Source organism: Acinonyx jubatus, chromosome B4 (assembly GCF_027475565.1).
Source record: "Acinonyx jubatus isolate Ajub_Pintada_27869175 chromosome B4, VMU_Ajub_asm_v1.0, whole genome shotgun sequence".
Classification (NCBI taxonomy): domain Eukaryota; kingdom Metazoa; phylum Chordata; class Mammalia; order Carnivora; family Felidae; genus Acinonyx; species Acinonyx jubatus.
The window spans coordinates 10,278,094-10,293,538 of NC_069387.1; the positions used below are offsets into that span (position 1 = coordinate 10,278,094).

The 15,445-nt window shown below is 51.1% G+C and overlaps 1 long non-coding RNA gene across 1 annotated transcript in view; it reads right to left on the bottom strand.

Moving 5' to 3' along the window:
• Window positions 1–15,445, bottom strand: part of LOC113603586 (uncharacterized) — a 94,926-nt gene that overhangs the window by 54,562 nt on the left and 24,919 nt on the right. Inside the window, exons 10-11 of the long non-coding RNA XR_008299902.1 lie at window positions 4,814–4,876; window positions 1,141–1,327 (exon numbers count right to left, since the gene is read on the bottom strand). This is a non-coding gene — a long non-coding RNA (uncharacterized LOC113603586). The remainder of the gene's footprint in view (window positions 1–1,140; window positions 1,328–4,813; window positions 4,877–15,445) is intronic.

The window sequence follows — 15,445 nt, forward strand, 5'->3', positions numbered from 1 at the left end:
GACTAAATTAGACCTATCGTAACAAATGACCAAATCTGGTGAGTCAAGTGGGCATACACCAAAAATATAAATTGTGAATATGTATGCAGTTATCAATTCTTATTGCCAACATTTGACTTATTCATTTCAATAACTCTTTGATCAAAGAAAACATTTAAAACGATAGGGTAAGAGAACAAGAACCAAGAGTGGATGAGAAAGAAGAAACAAAGGCAAAGACGAACAAGTAGAGATAAAATGTCAAGAAAAATGAGACGAGAACACAAAATTCAGTTCTACATGCTCTAAGCTATAGAGAAGCCAATGGGAAAAGAGAAGCTTACCCGAACCAAAAAATAAAAGCAAACCAGCCTTTCAGTAAAAAAGAATTAGATACCACTCAAGGATAAGACAAAGAAATTCTCTTGAGGATCCTTGCAAGAGAAGAACATTTAATGTACTGATCAATGTCCTCAAAAGCTTCCTTCTGGGACACACAATAACGAGTTCCTTGGGACTTATTATAGGCTGTGGCTTCATACCAATATGAAACTCGGCAACTTGGGAACACAACATGCTAGGCTTCAGGTATGTAGCTTTCAAAGGCTCTGGCTAAATTCAAAGAATTCTTTTAGATCATTGAGATGTATGGAAGGACCACATATCTTTCAGTGATCTTTATTCAAATTGTTTCCAACTAGCTTCCAGATATCACATAAAGACATTTCTGTTAACTTTTCTTCTCACGTTCATCCCAAACAGTAAAGAAAAAAAACCCAGAAATATGGACTTCATCTTCAGTGAGATGAAAGGATTTTTGTAACCAGAATGACACAAAGTAAAGGGAAAAAAAAAAAAAAAAAAAAGCAGATGGAAATGACCAAGCTGGGAGCAGGAAGGTCATACCTAAAGGGCCTATAGTAAAGTGTCGGATTTAGAAGAAAGCAGATTTACAGTGAAGCTCAGAAAGCCCCCAGGACCCGAGGCACAGGCACAGTGAAAGGCAGGGAAATGTGAGGAAATGAAAGCGGAAAGTGTGTTCGAAAGTCTGTAGGAGGAGAACTTAAACTCGCAGGCCCAAAGTCCACCCGTTCTGGCAAGCGATGTGTCCCACTGCCCCCCCAGGAATGCCAGGATCTTGAACCAGAGAGGGGGACTCACAGTTGGCAGGTATTGAGGAGGTGGTGGTGGAGGGTCCAGGACTGGATGTAAGGGAATTGAAGGAAGGCTTGCACACTGACAGGTGAGACAGCTCGCCCTCTGCTCCTTCCTGGCTCCAGAACGCCCACAAATGGGGAAATCCCAAGCCAATGGATAGACGATCCTTCTCTAGAGGAACTGATACACCCTTGAGAAAAGACAGACCCACAGGTAATAACACATGGGGGGCTCCAAGGAGAAAGCCTTCTGGCTACCCATTCCACCCCCAGTACAGCTCCCAAGGTAGGCATCCCCATAAGTGTGCACAGGGCTCCGATCAATTGCTTCTACATCCCTCTTAAACGTGAATGGACTGCAAAGGGTCACAAGGCATAGGAGGAATGTCTTCATCGTGAAAGAGAGATACCAAAACAAACAGAGCGACAGAACTTGGGGGAAAATACAAATTTCAAGCAATAGAATAAAACTTGGGGGAAAAAGCCTACCTATAAATAAAATCTGCAGCTGGATAAGGAAAAACCTAACAGACAATAGACTAATGCAGTTACTAACTCCAAGAAAAACAAAAGTTGAACAAGAAATAAAATACTGTCATGGAACATCATTTGACTCAGCAATGAACAATATTCACAGAGTCACAAAAGAAAACATGGAAGAAAGAGCTAATACAAGATGTGATTTAGGAGAGCCTGGGTGGCTCAGTTGGTTAAACGTCCAACTTCAACTCGGGTCATGATCTATCTCAAGGCTTCTTGAGTTCAAGCCCCACATCGGGCTCTGCGCACTGGCAATGTAAAGCCTGCTTGGGATTCTCTCTCTCTCTCTCTCTCTCTCTCTCTCTCTCTCTCCCCCTCTCTCTCGCCACCCCTCCCCCACTCGTGCTCTGTCTCTCAAAATAAATAAGTCATAAAAAAATAAAAAATAAAAGTTTTCTTTAAGGAAGAAAATAGGATGGAAATAGGAGCCAGAAGACTCTTTTGTCTGATTAAAATTTTTAGTTATCATCTAACTTGTTTGATAATGTGCATGCTTTACTCTGATAAAATAAAAAATTGACTAAAACATGTAATGTGCTGGGGCACCTAGGTGACTCAGTAGGTTAGGTGTCCAACTTCGGCTCAGGTTATGATCTCATGGTTCATGCTCATCAGGCTCTGTGCTAACAGCTCCGAGCCTGGAGCCTGCTTTGGATTCTATCTGTCTGTCTGTCTCCCCCTCTCTCTCTCTGTTCCTCCACCGCTTGAAATCTGTCTATCTGTCTCTCACAAAAATAAAAATTTTAAAAATGTAATGTATCTCGGGGTGGCTGGGTGGCTCAGTTAGTTGAGTGTCAGACTCTTGGTTTCAACTCAGATCATGATCCCAAGGGTCATGGGATCAAGCCCCACATCATCAAACTCTACACTGGGCATGGAGCCTGCTTAAGATTCTCTCTCTCTCTCTCTCTCTCTCTCTCTCTCTCTCTCTCTCTCTCTCCCCCTCTCCCCTGCTCACACTCTTTCTTTCTCTCTCAAATAAAATTTAAAAATAAATTTAGAACTGTAACGTGTTGGGCACCTGGGTGGCTCAGTCATATAGCGTCCGACTTTGGCTCAGGTCGTGATCTCACAGTTCATGGGTTCGAGCCCCACATCAGGCTCTGTGCTGAAAGCTCAGAGCCTGGAGCCTGCTTTGGATTCTGTGTCTCCCTCTGTCTCTGCCCCACCCCCACTTGAGCTCTTTGTCTCTCGAAAAGTAATAAACATTAAAAAAAATTTTTTAATGTAATGTGTCTGTCAGCCACACATGAAATGTGTTAAGTGATGGTCAACTTACAATTGCATTTCCTAGGATTCAGCCATTTGGCACACCACTACAGCAGGGATATTTTGTCATCACAATCCACTGAGCTAATGAATGGAGGGAATACCTCGTAGCACTAACTATAGACCCCGTGATGGTGGGGATCATGCCAATTATGTCCGCTTAGCACGACGGCCACACCTGCCACACTAAATAATAATAGCTAATGTTGTTATTTACCACTTGCTATGTGCCAGTCACTAACGCAAGCATTTTGTATATAGTAAGCCATTTAATCCTGCCAACATCCCACCGTTATCCCCCATTTCATGAGACAACCAAGGGACACAGAGAGCGAGTTGTTCATGCAAAATTGCCACCTAGTAAGTGGGGACGCCAGGATCTGATTCCAGTCTGACACCTTCCCTCTCAATGACTATGTGCTCAATAAATACCTGTGCAAGTTTGAAAATCCTTATTTGAAAATACTGGGGCGCCTGGGTGGCTCAGTCGGTTGAGCGTCCGACTACGGCCCAGGTCATGATCTCGCGGTCCGTGGGTTCGAGCCCCGCATCGGGCTCTGTGCTGACAGCTCAGAGCCTGGAGCCTGTTTCAGATTCTGTGTCTCCCTCTCTCTCTGACCCTCCCCTGTTCATGCTCTGTCTCTCTCTGTCTCAAAAATAAATAAACATTAAAAAAAAATTTTTTTTTTTAAAAGAAAGAAAGAAAATACTTCCTACCCATCTCCAAATGGCAGGTCCTGACTCAGCATTGAGCCTGGGGGCATGACCTTCTCTTCCCCAATGATTCTTTTTTCCTCCTTATTTCCTCGGCCAGCAGACCCTTGGGAATAATCCTAGGAAAGGGATTTGACAGCAAAAACACACAGACTGTCCTTTTGGGAAAGAGAAGACTTTTGCCAGCTGAGTTGGCCAACGGCCACTTTGGGGAACAGGTAAGCTGTAACTGAGTCACGGAGAAGGACAGGGTCCAGGTAGAAGTGGCACGGGCTTTCCAGGAGAGCGGGGTCCAAGACAGGGGTGTAATAGAGCACATGGTGGCCTGGTGCTGAGAAGCTGGGAAACTGGTTGTGCTCAGCCAGAGGGGACACGTAGGAGAAAAGGCGACAAACAGCTTGTACAAGAATCCAGTTCTGGGAGTCTCTCCAACAGCTCTACTCACATATCCTGCGGCAGGTGAGTGTGAGGATGGCTTAACACACCATCCCAACCACCTTCTCCCTCCTGCCTGCCTTTACAAGCAAGCTGATAAAACACATCCATTTCCAGCCTCTTAATGTTAAGAGGCCATGGGACAGTGTCTGGCCATTTACACGGACGTGTGACCCTGTGGCACCCCAGCACAGACACGCTGAAAGGCAACTTCTCAAAAGCAGAAACGCTTCGGGTATCACCTTCACTTTCTTCCTTCCTGGCTGAATCACAGGCGCGTACCCGGGCGCTGCAGCCTTCTTTCCACCAGGAGGACCAAAGCCACACGGGAAGACAGTCCTGGACTGCCTGCCTCCAGGCTTCTCCTTACATTTAAGAAAAGGAAGGAAGAAAGGGGGGAAGGAGGGAAGGAAGACACAAGGATGGAGGCAAGAATCCCATGTTGTTGTTTTTTTAAGATTGATTTTCTTTTGAGAGAGAGAGAGTGTGTGAGCCGGGAAGAGGGGCAAGGAGAGAGAGAGAGAGAAAGAGAATCCCAAGCAGGCTCCACACTCAGCATAGAGCCCAATGTGGGGCTCAGTCCCACGACTCCGGGATCATGACTAGAGCCCAAATCAAGAGTCAGACGCTCAACTGACTGAGCCACCCAGGTGCCCCTCTTATTTAAACCATTAGAAACATATTTACATTTATATTGATATTTATAATCTATTACTTACAGAAAAATGCATTCCCAGACACCGAAGGGTCACTTGCAGTATCACAAAATGGGAACAGTTGACCTGGAAGTGGTGACATAAATTGTGAGCCATCCACTCTATGGAACATTATGTCGTGGTTAACAAAATTGTGTAAACACACATGTACATACAGACAGGGAGAGATCTTACAGTATATTGTGAGGTAAAACAAATCGACAGAACAATATGGACTATTGATCCGTTTATGTGATTTTTAAAATTTTATGTGCGCATAGATTTTTATATCTATTTACTTACCTACCTATGAGTGTATAGATAAAAGAAGTATATACAATGACTGTTAACGATGCTTGTTCCTGAGGCTGTGGGAGAGTAGGGTTGGGTTGTGGGTGAAAAGGGGCTTTCGCTCTTCCCTCCATGCTTCTGGGGAAAAGTAGTTGAAAACTACGGTGTTAGTTTGCTTCCTTCGCTTTGGGTAATTAAGTTCCAGTCTTGTTGAATTGAACAGAGTTAAATGCCTTGGGAGACCATCCTCTACATACCTATGACTAGAATTCCAAATACCCCAGTCAACCCCCCTATCAGACAGAGAGAGAGAGAGAGAGAGAGAGAGGGAGAGAGACAGCCGGCTTTATGGTCAGGGAGCCCACTGGGACTGCCACGTTGATGGCATGACCTCTGTGCTTCTGCCTCCTAGAGACCCAGACATGGAGTTCTAGCACAGCCAATCAAAGAAGCTATTGGGTCAAAGAGCTGGGCTTCTAACACCTGAATCCAGCCAAAATGCCCTTGCCCCAGCACGTCTGGCTGAGGCAGGGTGCTACCCATGAGGTTGGGGGGAAACCCCCCTTGGACCCCAGCCCTACCTCCTCCCCACGGGTCTAGGAATCTGGATGGAGGGATCCCCACCACTCCTCTACAGCACCAAGGAGCGTCCTGCTGCTAAGGCATCCGCCAGTTTCCGATGTCCTGGGCTCTCCCAAGTGCGGGTCTGCTGAACACCATTTAGCAAGCTGAATGGATGTGACCTGTGAATTACGCAGCCGCTCAGAAGGATAATTGCTCTGTAATCTAAACCATAATGGGTGTGAGCGTGGGAGAGTCTTCGACAGTGGCTGCCCTGCATGCCTGAGGGTGTCCACAGGCACGGTTCCCTGTGAACGGGTCCCCGGCTGGGCACAGGGGGTGGGGGTGGGGGGTGGTTCCAGGGGAGGGCACCGCAGGGAGAAGGGTCCAGGAGGAAGGCTCCACATGCACACTGGTGCAGGGAGCAGACCGAACCCTTCAGAGGCATTATGTCAAGTGAGTGCAAATGAGTAACAGCGCAGATGAGTGGATGAGAGGTGTGTGGGAGACATCTTCACGTCAAGGGTGGCATGAGAGTCCATGGGAGAGACCCAGATCTCCCGCCATGGTCCCTGCGGTCCTCTCGCACTGGATTTCCTGCTGCTGAGGGCCAAGTCACCCTTCGGTCCGACACTCCAGCCGCTGCACACTAACGGGCCTCCTACTGAATGCACCACTCAAAGCTTGGCAGACACAGGGGGGCAGCTTGGCGCCTGTGCATGTATGGGCAGGGGCGGCTCTGAGCCCAGCAGGGGCCACAGCGGGGCTATCACCCGGCCGGCCGGGGAGCTAGGCAGGGACAACAGTGCCACAAACAGCGCCAGGCACCTGCGGATGGGGAGAGCTGGGCCGCGAAGGCCGTGCAGAAGGCTGCAGCGGAATCGTGCCTCTCCACCTTCGGGTCTGCTGGGGGAGGCGGTCAGAGCCCGGACTGGGCATCCTTCTGTCTGTTCCCCGGGCTCGGTGACCAAGGAAGGTCCCCTTCTCATGCCCAAGAAGCCCCTTCTCTGGGGCTTTTGCAGAGGCTGAAGGGTCAGTGGGAAGCATGTGGTAGGGGGAGACTGAGGGGCCGGGGTTCGCCTTGAGGATACCGTGGGTGCCATAGCACTGCACCCCACTTCATGGTGGTTCCACAGACCCCAGGAACAACCTCACCATTGCCTCCTCCCCCACAACTCCCCCTCCATCTCTCTGACCCTTCTGCGCCCCAGGCGCCGTCCCCCACCCTGCTCTCTTCTTCTCCAGAACGGTGGAAGGATACCACTTAGCAGGGCCCTGGAGGAGAAAGAGAGGGCACCGCTCTCCCTCACCTCAACCCCAGCCACTCCGCCACAACCTGCACCCCCGAGGATGCGGAACCCCCTAGCGGTCTCTGGTCCCGCCCATCTGCCACCTGCTTTCCCCACCCGCCCACTGAACCAGAGCTTTTAAAGGAATCAGCTTTAAATGTGGGGGAAACCCCAACCCTCCAAGTAACAAAGAATCATATAATTACTTTGCAGCTACTTGTCCCTGGTAATTTGATGCTTGTGTTGCTATAATTACACATTCGGTGGAGTTAGACAGTCGTGGCACTTGTGTGGCCTGTCCGTGGCATCTGTTTTCAGATGGAGAGAAAGTCTGACAGGGAGCCTGGTGGCTGGAGGGCCCCAGACCCAGGCTGGGGGGAGGGAGGGGGAAGGCAGGAAGTGCCAGAGCACAGGTGAGGCTGGGGGGAGCCAGGAGGGACTGGGGCGAGCATTTACTGGGCGCCCACGGCGTGGGGGCACGCGGCCCCGATATCTAGAAGCGAACAAGGCCTGTGTGTGACCCTCGTGCCTGGCAGCTCCTAGTGCCCACAGGCTCTGGTCCCCATTCACCTCTGAGGACAGCTCTCACCTGCCCCCCACCTCTCTGCACCTCCAGGGAGGGGACTTCCCACTCCGTCCTCACCAGCCTCCTACCTCTGCCCTCCACCCGTCCATTCTCCACACAACCTTTAGACCGCCTTCTAAAAAGGCAGGGGCGCCTGGCTGGCTCAGTCGGTTAGGTGCCTCACTCTCGATGTCTGCTCGGGTCATGATCCTACCGTGGAGCCCCGCGTCGGGCTTTGCACTGACACACAGCGCCTGCCTGGGATTCTCGCTCTCCCTCTCTCTCTGCTCCTCCCCGACTTGTGCTCTCTCCCTCTCAAAATAAACTTACATAAAATGTTTTTTTAATTTAAAAAGGTTTTTAATTAAATTATTTTTAATGTTTATTTACTTCTGAGAGAGAGACAGAGTGTGAGCAGGGGAGGGGCAGAGAGAGAGAGAGAGAGAGAGGGAGACACAGAATCCGAAGTAGGCTCCAGGCTCCGAGCTGTCAGCACAGAGCCTGACGCAGGCCTCGAACTCACGAACTGGGAGATCATGACCTAAACCGAAGTCAGACACTTAACCAACTGAGCCACCCAGGAGCCCCTTAAAAAAATTTTTTTTAAGGCCATTGGTGCCATTACTTCCTGCCTGGCATTCACTGGCTTAGCACTGGCTTCGGGAGAAAATGCAGGGCCCTGGCGTGCCCCCCGCTCCCACCAAGGTCTGGATGCCCTTGTGGCACCCAGACTAGGAGGGGTGGGGCTTCCTTGTCTTGCCTGGTGGGAGCTGAGATGTGCCCACCTATCCAAGTAGACCAGGCGCTTGGCTGAGCCCATAATCGGGTTCCGTCTCACGAACCCCGGCTTAGGGCCAGTCCAGAGCTCAGTGGCCACAATGAGAATGGGCAAGAGAGGGCCAGACGGCAGGCGACTTCACCCCCCATCACAGCCTGTGACCCCCTCACCCTGCATCTCCTGACGGCCCAGACCCTAAATCCACTGCCACTCCCTCTTCCCCTCATCTCTGCAGGCCGTCCGTCAGGAAATCTAGTGCTGCCCTAAAAGGACCTGCTTCTGACTAGCTGTCACCCCTGCACGGCTGACACCTGTGTCCCCGCCTCCCTGGTCTCCCCCTGAGCGGTCTCCTCCCCTCAGAGCCTTCTTCCGCTCCCCTCACCTGGAGGGGCTCCTGACTCTCCAACCGACACAGCACTGGGTTCCTTGCTTTCCCAGCTCCTCCCCACCAGGACCTCTGTCAATGTCCCCACACCAGAATGAAAGTTCCACGAGCAGAGGACTCTTCACTGCTTTCTTTCTGGGACATCTTGTCACAGGTTCTTAGTACAGAGGTGCTGCGTGACCTACCGACAGGTCCTGGTTCACAGAACCCTGTCCTGGTTCTATGGAGGGCCTGTCAGGAGTGTACCCGCGGTCAGGGCAACATGGGGTTCGGGGGCTGGCTCCCTCACTGCCTCTCTTCCTTGGACCCTTGGGTTAGGGGGTGGTTTTGTGGAGACACGGCTCTTCAGACAACGAGGCAGGAAGAGGGGGCACAAAGGACGGACAGACAGGAGGCGGTGTGCCCGGCGTTTCCGCCTGCAGGTGGACAGCAGGGCAAGAAGGGGGGCTACATGGTCCAGGCGGTTTCTGAATCCAGTCAGAGGGGCGAGCAAGGGCTGCCCCCACACCCCACCCCCAGCACAAAATGTTGGCCTCCGGGGGAGCTGTAGCCCCGGGAAACATGGCTGAGCGGGGCCAAGGACGGCCTGACTGTCACAGACGAGGGCCGAGCAGCGGGGTCTGGAGGGGCTGCCCTGGGGCTCAGGTACAACAGAGCACAAGTTGACAGAGGTCCCAGTGCGGTCTGCTCGGCTACAAGGACCCCTGGTCATGGGGGTGTGTTTTGACCTCGGCAGCCCCGCCCCTCCTCTTCTGTGGGCACTTCTCCCGTTCCTGGGGACACTGTGGGTCCAGGCTTGGTGAAGATCTTCCAGCCCCGGCTCAGGAGGGCCCGGGTTCTCTGACAGATGGTTGGCTCTGTCTACGGGAGCCCCTGGCCCCACCCCCAGCCCAGAGTGAGTCACCTTCTTCCTGGGTGAGAGCAGGAAGAGGGGGACACATTGACCTTTCTGCAGCATTAACTCCCCCCACCCGTCCCACCCCTAACCAGGCCCCGCTGGACCCCAAGGGAGCCTCCACCAATCACCCACCAGCATTCTGGGGGCTCCCTCCAGGGACGCCCCTGCTCCTCTCCCCGAGAAGCCCATCCACGCGTCCAGTCTTTTCTGTAAGAGGAAGAAGGTAACAGCTAGCTGCACCTTAGGGAGAACACATCAGATTCGTTTCCTAGAGCAGCCATAACAAAGCACCACAGACTTAGTGGCTTAAAACAACAGAAATTTCTCTCTCACAGTCCTGGAGGCCAGAAGCCAAAAGTCAAGGAGTCGTCAGGGCCACACTCCTTCCGAAGGCTCTGGGACAGAGTCCTTTCCCGCCTCTTCCAGCATCTGGAGGCTCCTGGCGTTCCGGGGCTCCGTCTTCACACGGCCTTCTCCCGTGTCCGTGTGTCCTTTTCCGTCTCCTTGTAAGGACACTCTCATTGGACTTAGGACCCACCCTAACCCAGAAGGATCTCATCTCAATTCTTAACTTACTTCCATCTGCAGAGACCCTATTTCCAAGTGAGGTCACATTCTGAGGTTCCAGGTGGACACGAACTCGGGAGTGCCACAGTTGGACCCACTACGGCGACCATGTGCAGGCCTCATGCTAGGTGTTTACCTCATTACCTGACCGACTTCATGGGCCATGGTTCTTATCCTCACTTTCAATAAGGAAACTGAGGCTGGAAGAGAGGGGTTGCCCCAGGCCACACACACACACACACACACACACACACACACACATTGGAACTGCCACCAGTGTCCTTGTTTACCCTGCTCTGCTGTGCTGTGGCTAAAATGTGGTGCTTCCCAGGACAGGGGCCACAGCTAGGGAAATGGCCAGGTCCGCCCAGCACTCTCCACTACAGACCTTCCTTGGTCCATATTGGGTGAGGGGCTAAACTGCTGAGTATTATATAAACCCAGACCACAGAGAGGCAGAAACCAGAGAAGCCAGCGCCCAGAGTCAGCCCTCCTCTGTGAGTTAGGTAGGATTATTTCCACAGGAAAGGCTGTGGTCAACCAGGTCTGTTCCTCTGCCGAGGCTAGCGATGACGAAAGGGCGAGTTCAAAGGATCCCTTCATTCAGATAGTGATTGTGTTCAGCTGTATGCAAGCACCGTTTTAAGCCCTGGCTTCTAGGACAAGTTTTAAGCACATGGTCCTTGGAGCTTTGAAGAGGAGTGAGTCAGCTGGTTCCCATGCAGAGAGCACAGATTTGCAGAAAAATAGGAGACAGCAACCCTCTAAGAACCGATGCAGAGATCTGAGGCAAAGAGGTAGAGATGCTGACAGGAAAATGCACCAAGAACACCACACGGTGGCCATTTTTGGGGGGTGGGGGGGAGCCTCTCGGCTGCAGTGATCACGCAGAAGAAAAGTGAAATTAGGCCAGAACTCTCCATGAAAATGACCACTCAAGAACAGAAGGGAACGGCATCTCTGGTTAAGAAAAAAATCAAGTGGTAGGTGTCAGGCCACTTAACTAGGCTCTTCCTCGGTATCCCCAGGGTTCACTTTGAGGATGAATCTCATGTTCCCAGAAGGAAGAATTAAGAGGGTCTCACAGTGATGCAGCCTGGAGAAGGCTTATCTGTGACCAGCTTGTCTTGAGGGTGAGCGATGAGGGCCACGGGCCTGGGAATATCTGAAGGGTGAGGGCAAGGGTAGCCTGAGCAGCACCATGGACAGCAGGCAGGCAGTCCCCAGTGCAAACCAGGCTGGGCCACATGCTTGGTGGCACGTTTCTTTGGGTTCTGGTGCTAAAGTGCCCCACAGTCTCTCAGGAAAGTCGGATACCACCTCCTGCATTTCCCGAGGAATAAAGGGAGGCCAAGGTTTGCCCAACAAGTGAACAGCAGAGTCTCATGGATCTTGTCTGGAAGTCTGGGATTGCATGGCGTTGGGGTCAGCCAACCCTCGGGTCTTCTCTGCAGTTTTCCCTCCAGAAGCCAAAGACATTCTTTTTCAATCTTTTTTCTCCTAGAACCCTTCTGTGATCTGACATTCTGATAGATTTTTTTTAACGTTTATTTAGTTTTGAGACAGAGAGAGACAGAGCATGAACGGGGGAGGGGCAGAGAGAGAGGGAGACACAGAATCGGAAGCAGGCTCCAGGCTCTGAGCCATCAGCCCAGAGCCTGACGCGGGGCTCGAACTCACGGACCGCGAGATCGTGACCTAAGTTGAAGTCGGATGCTCAACTGACTGAGCCACCCAGGCGCCCCTCTGATAGATTTTTTCAAAACAATTTGGTTCTCCTAGAAGCTCATGCCCTCTGGCCCGCATGTCCTAGGTGCCCAGTAAACATTGCTCAGTAAGTCTGAGTCCTGTCACCATCTCTAACCTCTCCCATCTGCTAATTACTTACTGTGCATTTATCTGTGTGCAGAGTTGCTCACCAGACCATGTGGGGACACAGAGGCCAGGGCATGGTCACTGCCCTCAAGGGGTTTAGACCCCAGGTGGATGGCAAGACCTCCTGTTAGGACAGCGAGCTGGACCCAAGGCAGCATGGGAGAGGCGTCAAATGGGTGACCTGTACAGGAGCTCCTGGCAGTGCTCATGGGAGGAGAGAGTCCGCTGAGCTGGAGTGGTTCTTTCTGCAAGATGCCCAGAGTGGGGAGAATTTGAGCCGACTTTGAATCATGATTTCCAGGGTTTTTTATTTGGAAAAGAAAATAATTTCTTTCTGCTTCAGTGGCCACTCATTTTCCATCTTCTTCACACATCCTCAAGTTGCAAACATTGGGGTGCCCAACACGTGATCACTTAATCTCTCCTAGGGGTCGTCTATACTCACTCATTTGCTGGCCTCGAGTTAAATACCAGCCATACGTGGACAACTCTCACTCTTAAGAGGGAGACAACTCTCACTCTCACTCTGGAGCCGGGATCTCTCTTCTGAACTACAAACTTGAATATCCAACTGTCTCGTCAACATCTTTCTTACGACTTCAAATAGACCTTTCAAACTATTGTCAAAACTCTATCTGATCTTCCCTCAGTTGATCACAACTCCCTCTCTGCAGTTACTCAGCCCAAAAGCCTGAACACGTGGCTCCCGCCTCTCTTTGCCTTGGATTCAACATCTGATTTGTCAGCATATCGTGGTGGCACCACTTCTTCTCATGCGTCCGCTGTGACCCGAGAACAGAGCTGCCATATTTTCCGCCTGGAGTTCTGTGGTAGCTTCCACTCCTGACTGTGCTGCCCACAGTCTATATCTCTTCCTCTCTGCCTACCCATCTCAAACCCAATCTCCTGCCATCTTCCCTCTTGCTGACTCCCCGCAGCCACCTTGACCTCCTTGCTGGTCCTCCAGCATGCCACACATGTTCTGCCATAGCTGCTTTCTCAATGTCGAAAATCTCTCCCCCCAGATAGCCTTCCAGTGTTGGCTCAAGTGTCACTGGGGCCCCTCATAACCAGTCCTTCAGGTGCTGAACCCCTGCACTTTCCATTCCTTATACCACTGGTGCTCTGGCAAATGGTCAACAACTGGTTTCCCAGCCACCACTCATTTCCATGGGGTAAAGCCTCTCATCATGGCCAGTTTCCAGCAAACTATGGCCCGGGTCAAACCTGGCCTGCAGCCTATTTTGTTGAATGTGCTCATTTGATCATGGATTATCTATGGCTGCTCTCAAATTACATGGCAAAGTAGTCATGACACAATCCATAAAGACCATCTGGTCCCTTACAGAGAAAGTTTGCCAACCCTGGACATAGAGGAGTGCCTGGTACAAAGTGGGTTCTCAAGGGACACCTGGGTGGCTCAGTCGGTTAAGTGGCTGACTCTTGATTTCAGCTCAGGTCATGGTCTTGGTGTTCGTGAGTTTGAGCCCCATGTCAGGCTCTGTGCTGACAGTGCAGAGCCTGTTTGGGATTCTCTCTCTCTCTCTCTCTCTCTCCCTCTGCCCCGCCCTGCCTCTCTCTCTCAAAATACATAAATAAACTTAAAAGAATTATTAAAATAAAAAACAAAAAACCCAAGTAGTTTCTCAATAAACATCTGTTGAATGCATGCATGAATGAAAATCACCCCTCCCCCCCAAAAACAACGTGGAGACTTTTGTTCTAATCCTGCTTCGTCCAGTAGTCCCTCCCATTCTACTGAAAGAACAAGATGTTGCCCCTTGTGTTTGAGGAAGGTGAGCCTGAGACAGGACACCTGCTGTGTCTTCCTCCCAAGGATGCCCCAGAGCGTGGAGGAAATACCTGCAGGTCACAGCTGGAGCTGTCTTTTCCCCCAGGGCTGGCACTGAGCCCATGCTGCCTCTTCTGGCCAGTCAAGGCTGGGTACGTTTTATGCAATTGTATCATTTTATCTTCATACAGAACCCTTGCAAGTGCCACTGTTTAATTCCCATTTTAGAGAGAGTAAAACAGAGGCTCCAGAAGTTTAAGCAACGGCCTCAAGGTCACATGGCTAAGGAGTAGCAGAGTGGAATGGGACCCAGCCCACTAGACCCCAGAGCCCTAGACTGTCTCACTTCTGCCCACTTGTGAAATGTTTGCCTCCACTGGGGGGGTATGTGACCAAGGGCCCAGCCTTCTTGCTGAAAATAAAGGGACAGACTCAGTGACATTCCAGGGGGACTTCAATTTCCTCACGGGGTGTCACGAATGATTTTTAACAGCGACAACTGCTGCAGAACCGAAGTTCATTTCAGCCTGGAATAACGTACCATAAGGTGCTAACAAAACTGAGGGCAGAGGAAGTTGGTCTGTGCAGAGACAGCTGGTTTAATCTATCAGTCCTCGTTGCCCGGCTAGACATCCCACCTGGGTTTTACATTCTCGAAAATGTTGCTGAGGAGGCAACACCCTATTTGCCAGAAGAGAAAGTGGGGTGGGGAAGGGAAAGAGGAAAGTGGTGTCTCCGTTTTCATAGTAACTGGGCTGGCACGGGGCCAGGCTCAAAACTGGGAACACCTGATTCCAAGCTCCTGCCCTCATAATCGGGCTACTTCCCTAGGCGCTGGTTTTAATTCAGTTCAAGGGTAGATCATAAATTAATTTGATGCTGGAATTATAGTAGACACTCAATAAATTATAAAAAACACAGCAATCTGGAGCTGGCAGGGACCCTGGAGGCCATGGGGCTGGCGGTTCTCAGCCATGTGCACATGTGATTCACTCACGGGCCCGGCAGATCAGTCTGGGGGTGGGCCTGGGCATAGAAATATTCGAAAAGCTTCATTTCATACATGAGGATCTGATGCTGGAGATTTTAAGGGTTTTCCTCCATTAGCACAGAGCATGCAGGCATGACCGAGAGACCCAGGCAGGCCTCCCAGGCCAGTGACCTCTGTGCCAGACTCTGTCCAGGCCAGGCAATCTGCTAGTGGAGCAATAGTCGTTGTAGGGGGCTGGTAAAATTGAGCAGATTTGGAATCTTCCTCCAAAGAGCCTTCAAGTTCCCTTAGCCCCATAGTATCCATGTGAGGGAGGGTAGAGACCGACATCATTGCCCCATTTTACTGATCTGGGAGACCGAGGAGCTGAAACTCTAAGTTCTAAGAGGCAGCACAGTCCTATGGTTAATAAGAATGCTGGTTGTGGACACAGACAGACCTGGCTTCCAGGCTGCTTGTGCACTCCACAGCTATGTGATCTTGGGGAAATCACTGAACCCCTCTGAACTTTGGATTTGTCCTGTGTTAAGCAGGTTATACTGAGTTCTGTGAGTGTGAAGCGGCCTGGCCCACATGGGCACTGCTTAATAAGCATTTGCACCGTTTGGACCGAGGGCTCCCCCATCACTGTCAGTTCCCGAAGAGCCAGGAGTGGGGGCGTAGA